Genomic DNA, 6,206 nt, shown 5'->3' with positions numbered 1-6,206 from the left:
GACAACTATATTTTTATATATCCTCTAGTTTTTTTATCTTGAAAATTCCAAACCATACATATTAACATTGATTGAGTGGATTAGTCAATATAGAACATAAAAAATAATAAACACCATATATATAAGAAGGAAGTTGTAATGCATGGCGAATTATCAATACTACACTAGGACATGAGTTTATGAAAATGTCAAATTTTTGTTGGCAATGCTTCCATAATAAGCTTTGAAGGGACGGATAAAACATGAACTCTAATCTTGCCACGAATTTCACCTCTCTTTTTTAAAGTGGATGCTATTTGTAAGGAGGAAAAGATCAATGATATGTTTAATATGAACACATCCATTATGACTCAAAATTCGATTCATATGAAGGTTAGATCCCGGATAAAGAGGTGGTGTATCACCGGTTCGTTAGCAATCTTCCCTTCAAGATTGGAAACACCAAAAGCCATTGCCAATAGTGCCATCATTCCCGTTACCACTAAACAAACGACGAAGCCAGGAGTAGAAGGAGGAACTTGAACCCTCAACCTTTGTCCACTCAGTTGAATCGGGTGAGCAGGGACGCAATACCTACAATAGTTGGAGGTTGAATGCTTTGGATGGTGGGATATTGTTACTTTTGTTTGATGGAATAGTTGACTCCGAATTATTCTTGGAAACAGTGCTTGTTTTTCAAATTTTTAGGAAGTTAATTTGGATGAGAAAATGACATGCCGTAATTTGATTATTTGAAAAAATAAAATAATTTAACTATCTTCCTCTCTATACCAACACTTTTTTCTTTTTTTTCAATCTCGATGCTATATCATCCTCTTCACATCCTCTTTCTCAAATTCTCTTTTTTATCACTATTCTATTAAATTAAAATAAAATTTTGAAAATAAAATAAAATATTTATCAAAATTGACGGGACATGGCTACCGAAGTGAACACAGTGTCTAATGTAAACGTTGGTATTGACATCTTCTATTCAAGTGATTCTTTTCAAGTTATTTTGAAAATTTTATTATAATTATTAGTGTGCTATATATAATGTAACCCTGCCATTATTGTATTGGGTCTACATCTTTAGTTTACTAATTAATATTGATTTTTCTTCTAATTGAATTAGTAGTTGTTGGTAGTAGCTGAAACTTATAAATGTCATAATAAATATGTCCACATCGAGATGTTCATCTTTGATGACTTCTTCTTTGAAAGATTAATTACAAATAATGCAAATCACTCTCTTTTCATCTTTTTCATATTAATAATATTCTTACTTTCTTTTGAACTATCTTTTACAATTTTTACTTCTTACTGCGCTTAAATGCATGAAGACACGATAAGGTATGAATCAAAAAGAAAATTACATGACACTCATGTCGAACCTAAAAGTGGTCAGATGGGCACAAACAATTTTTTCTTTTTTAAAAAATCAAATAATTGTTTGACGATTGTTATCAAATATGTAACAATAGTACTAGAAGTGGGGCATCCGAAATTCGAGGAGGCTTGTCTTTGTTGAGTATTTCATCTTTTTTATTCTCAATCTAGTAAATTGAATATTGTTATTAATACAATGAGACTATGTGTTCCCTCTTCCTTCGAAATAATAATCTCTTATAGTGATGTTGTTTGAATTTGTTTATTGTTTTATTGTGTAATTGTTTAAGAGATTGAAATAAATTATTGGTTGATTTTATCAACTACTTATTAGGTTAAATAATGGTTTTGTTAAAATATTTATTAAAAAACACAATTCATTGTAACAGTTTTTGGTCTTGAGCTCATTTTGAACTAAGTCTCCAATTAATCATATTTATACTCCTAAAATCTTAACAAATTCATAAAAAATAAATACGTATTATTGTTTTTATCCGATTACCAAAATTTTGAAATAATATTTTGTTCATTGAGCGATTTTAAAGAATAAATTATTTCAAAAAATAATAATTCATAAATCACTAAGATAGTTAAGTGACAAAAATCAATATCTTAGAGAATAAATGTCACAATAAAATTAATGATGGTAAAATATATTCCTATATTAAAAAAATGATAATCCAAATAAAAATAAAATAAAATTTGACACCACGTAAAAATTAGTTTTACAAAAGATAATAATGTCATGAAGTTAAATTTGACCATCTTTTATTTATATATATATATATATATATATATATATATATATATATATATATATATATATATATATATATATATATATATATATGGGGAGAGTGTCCTAGACTAGACTGTCCCCTCTCCTTTACCATTTGAAATAAAATAATAAAACAATAGGAAGATTTATTATTATAATTATTTTATAATAATAAAAAAAGGAAATTGTGGGATGCATGATGTGGGAATTGTGTGATTAATATTCAAATTTATTAATTAATAATTGTTAACAGCTAAATATCCCTATAAATAGTAATAGCAGTCAGCAATTCAATATTTATTAATCATTTTTTCTTCTAGTTCATGGAAATGAGATTATTACTTTCTTTTTTCACTATTCTTTCATCTATAATCTTTTTTTCTCATCAATCTATTATAGTTTCTGCTCTTTCTAACTTATCTCTTCACGATTGCGATAAAAATTCACCCATTTGCACATCCAAAGGACAACTCGACCCTCCGATTCCTAATAATTTTGTGGATATGAAACTCGAGAACGATCAGATAGACTTTCCCTTTGTAGGAAGTCAACAATCGACCATTGTTGTCAGACGGGCGCTTGTTGGTGGTGGTGATGGATGTGGTGGGCGTGTTGGTGGTGGTGATGGACGTGGTGGTGGTAGATCTAGCGGGGTGTCCAAAATGCGGCGTGGTGGTGGTAAATCTAGCGGGGTGTCCAAAATGCGGAGGAGTGTGTTAGATTCTCTTTTGGTGGTCCAAATGTTTGGTCTTGTTGGTTACTTTATTATCTTTATTCTCAAATGATTTGAATTTGTTTATGAGATAAACTAATCATTCATAATGAAGGTTAAATATGATCGAATGGTCGGGATGTCCCAACAACAGATTAATAAGATTTGTAACTTGATCAATCCATGAATTATTTATTTATTCAGTTTGCCTTTTATTTTAAGATATTATTAAAGTTCCTTTTGGTTGCATCGGACATTGAACCATTAGATATAACATCTCAATTTCTTTGAAGCATTAGCTAATTTGCTTTCATTCAATTTTTGTGGGTTTTGCATTCTTTAATGTTTTTGTTGAGTTTTAGATATTAATAAGCCGATTTGTTTTTTTATTTTATTTTGAATTCACTTAACACATGGACTTAATAAAGTGTGGGAGCCCACAATCAACAAAATTAAAAAAACAAATATATAAATATATATGCTATAAAAAAAGTGTGGGAGCCCACTATTTTAAAAGAATTATATTATATATTTATATGCTATTTATATATATTTTGTTAATTAATTTATATATTTAATATATATATAATTTATAGGATATAAATATATATAATATAATTTTTTTAAATATGCTAATATTTTGGCAATATTTTTCTTCACTTTATAAATATATACTTTTTGTAAAATATATTTATATATTTAATTTAAAAAATATATATAAGAAATATGATGAAGGTATGTTGAGAAAAATTACATATATTTTCAGTATATCGAAAATCAAAATATCGAAAATATTATTTTTTCGGTATACGAAAAAATTGATAAGGTATGATATCGATACCAAAATTAGATATACAGAAACATATGAAATTTTTTAAAATTTAGCTATATCGATATATATCGAAATAATATCGAAATAGTATTTATAAATTAAAACCTCATCAGAGTGACCTAATAGAAAAAATTGACATAAGGTTTTAAATAACTAAAATGTCACGAGTTCGATTTTTACCAAAAACGTTTTAATTGAAGGTTATTATGAAATTTTTAGTAAGATTAAACTGCTGATTAACGAATCAACCAATTTTAGTGGATTTATTTTCTTTTCCGAACATATTTGAGGCTAAACTTTCAATATTTATTATTTTTTCTAAACTTAACTTTACTTTTTTTAAGCAAAGTTGATTTCAATTATATAAATATTATTTTTTGTAAATTAAATCAAAATATAATTATATTGTCATATTATTTAATATATGTCATTAATTCTTAAGCATTTTATTTTACGAGGTATACACTCATTTAATTTTACTTTAAAGTGTTTGGTTAGTCTAATATGTTGTTAAGTTTTTTCAAAATAAAAAATACATCGAAATTTGAAATACAATAATACACTATACTCAAACAAAAGTAAGAACAACTTCAAAATTAAAACTCCATGTAACTCTTAAACATGAAGTGTATATCAATTTATATAAAAAACTTTTATAGATGTAAATGTGATTGAAAACCATTATAAATCTTTTTTATCATCTCTACTTTATCTAACTTGAAAAATGTACTTATATTTATTCATATTAATTTTTATTTTTATAACTAAATTTAGTATTTAACCTTCGTTAGTCTATAAAATCAAGTTACGATAGATTTTTCTTATACGAAAACTTTTAATATGGTATAAGGTATATGAATAAAAAATTATGGCATACTTAGGAGTGAAAAAATTATTATTAAAATAAAAAAATAAAAAGATTTGAGTTTAAGGGTTGAACGAAGTAACCTTTTGATTATAAAGAACAAGGATTCTACTCCATTTTTTTACATGTTTCCTCCTATGTAAGAGCGGCAAAATTGTATCGATCTCTAATGGATTATAAATAGTAAAAACATACTAATTAATAGTTCCCACTTCTAATTTGCCTTTGATATTGTCCTTTAAATAGCTCTAACAATTTAAATTCTAGATCAAATGAAGAACACTAGAAGAGCAATACTCTTTATCTTCTTCATTTCATTTCTGCATTTCTTTCTCAACAATCTTTTAGATGTGTTTCCAAAAGAATTATTGACACGGCCCTTCCATTCTTAGAAAGTAAAAAAAAAAAAACTGTGTTAATTGTCACAAAGATGAAACGTGGTCGTCCTCATAATAATAGTGGGGAGCCTGTTAACTTCTCCATGTGTTTTTCTTACTTGTTAATCTTTTGTTTTTGTTCTTAAACTTGTATAAGTTACGTCACCAACCTATGATGTGAATTTGTTTATTGTGTTGAGACAATCTAATAATTCACGGCGGAGTTTTAATTATTATCAAAAGAAGTATGTCCGAACAAATATAACACTAAGATTTGTCTATTTCTTTCTCATTGTTTTCATTTATTGATGTTATTTTGAGATTTTTTACTACAATATTCTTTAAAACTTACTAGTTAATTTCCAGGTGGTATCATATGATTGACTCAAAAAAAAAAAGTATAAGAAAAAAGGAGTATTATTTTTTCAGCCAAACTGCACATGAATATCATTCCATATTTTAAAATTCACAATATTGAAAGAATCTGTTTATAATTCATATTATTGAGTTCAATATATAGATAATAAAGTTTAATGGACAAAAACCAATTTCTTTGAACAGATAATCTGTGAATTTTTATAAGTAAAGAAATAATCTGTGATAAACATAAAAGAAAAAAAGAAATTAGAAGATAAAAAATAGTATTAAAATAATTAATCTTGATGAAGGAGAGGGAGGCTCAGATCTGGTTTAGAAAACGGTGGTGGAGAAACAGAAAAGATTGTTTGCCCAACCATGGCTGCAACCGCTTATAATAAGGGTATCGGGTTGCCCCGCCAAGGAACCGGGTTGCCACTTCTCTGTTTCCACACACCTGAACTCTCTCCATAGAATCAATTCATCTTCACTGCCTCATGAGTAGTACTTTACAATCACAGCCATGGAAACATGCATGCACATATATATATTTATATGTGAAGGAGAAGATTGAAAAGAAAAGAGAGAGATAAAAACGCACACACTCATCAGAGGGTTGTTGAATAAGCAGGAAGATGAAAATGAAGAAGATGGGTTTACTTTCAGATCTGAAATCATCGGCTCCGATGACCGGAAAATAGTCACGGTGAAAGAGGGGCAACGACCCTCCGGAGAAGAATTCCGACCTCTTTCCCTAGCCTCATTCAGGAGAGAGAAAGAGACTTCTTTCTTCACCCTTCCTGTCGATCTCCTCATAGACGTCAAATTAAGCCAATATATGTATATAAATAAATAATATATTTAAACTATCACTTCATACATAATGGTATTAATAATATAAGCTAAATTTTAATTAT

This window comes from Impatiens glandulifera, chromosome 4 (assembly GCF_907164915.1).
Source record: "Impatiens glandulifera chromosome 4, dImpGla2.1, whole genome shotgun sequence".
NCBI lineage: Eukaryota > Viridiplantae > Streptophyta > Magnoliopsida > Ericales > Balsaminaceae > Impatiens > Impatiens glandulifera.
This window is presented reverse-complemented; position numbering follows the sequence as displayed.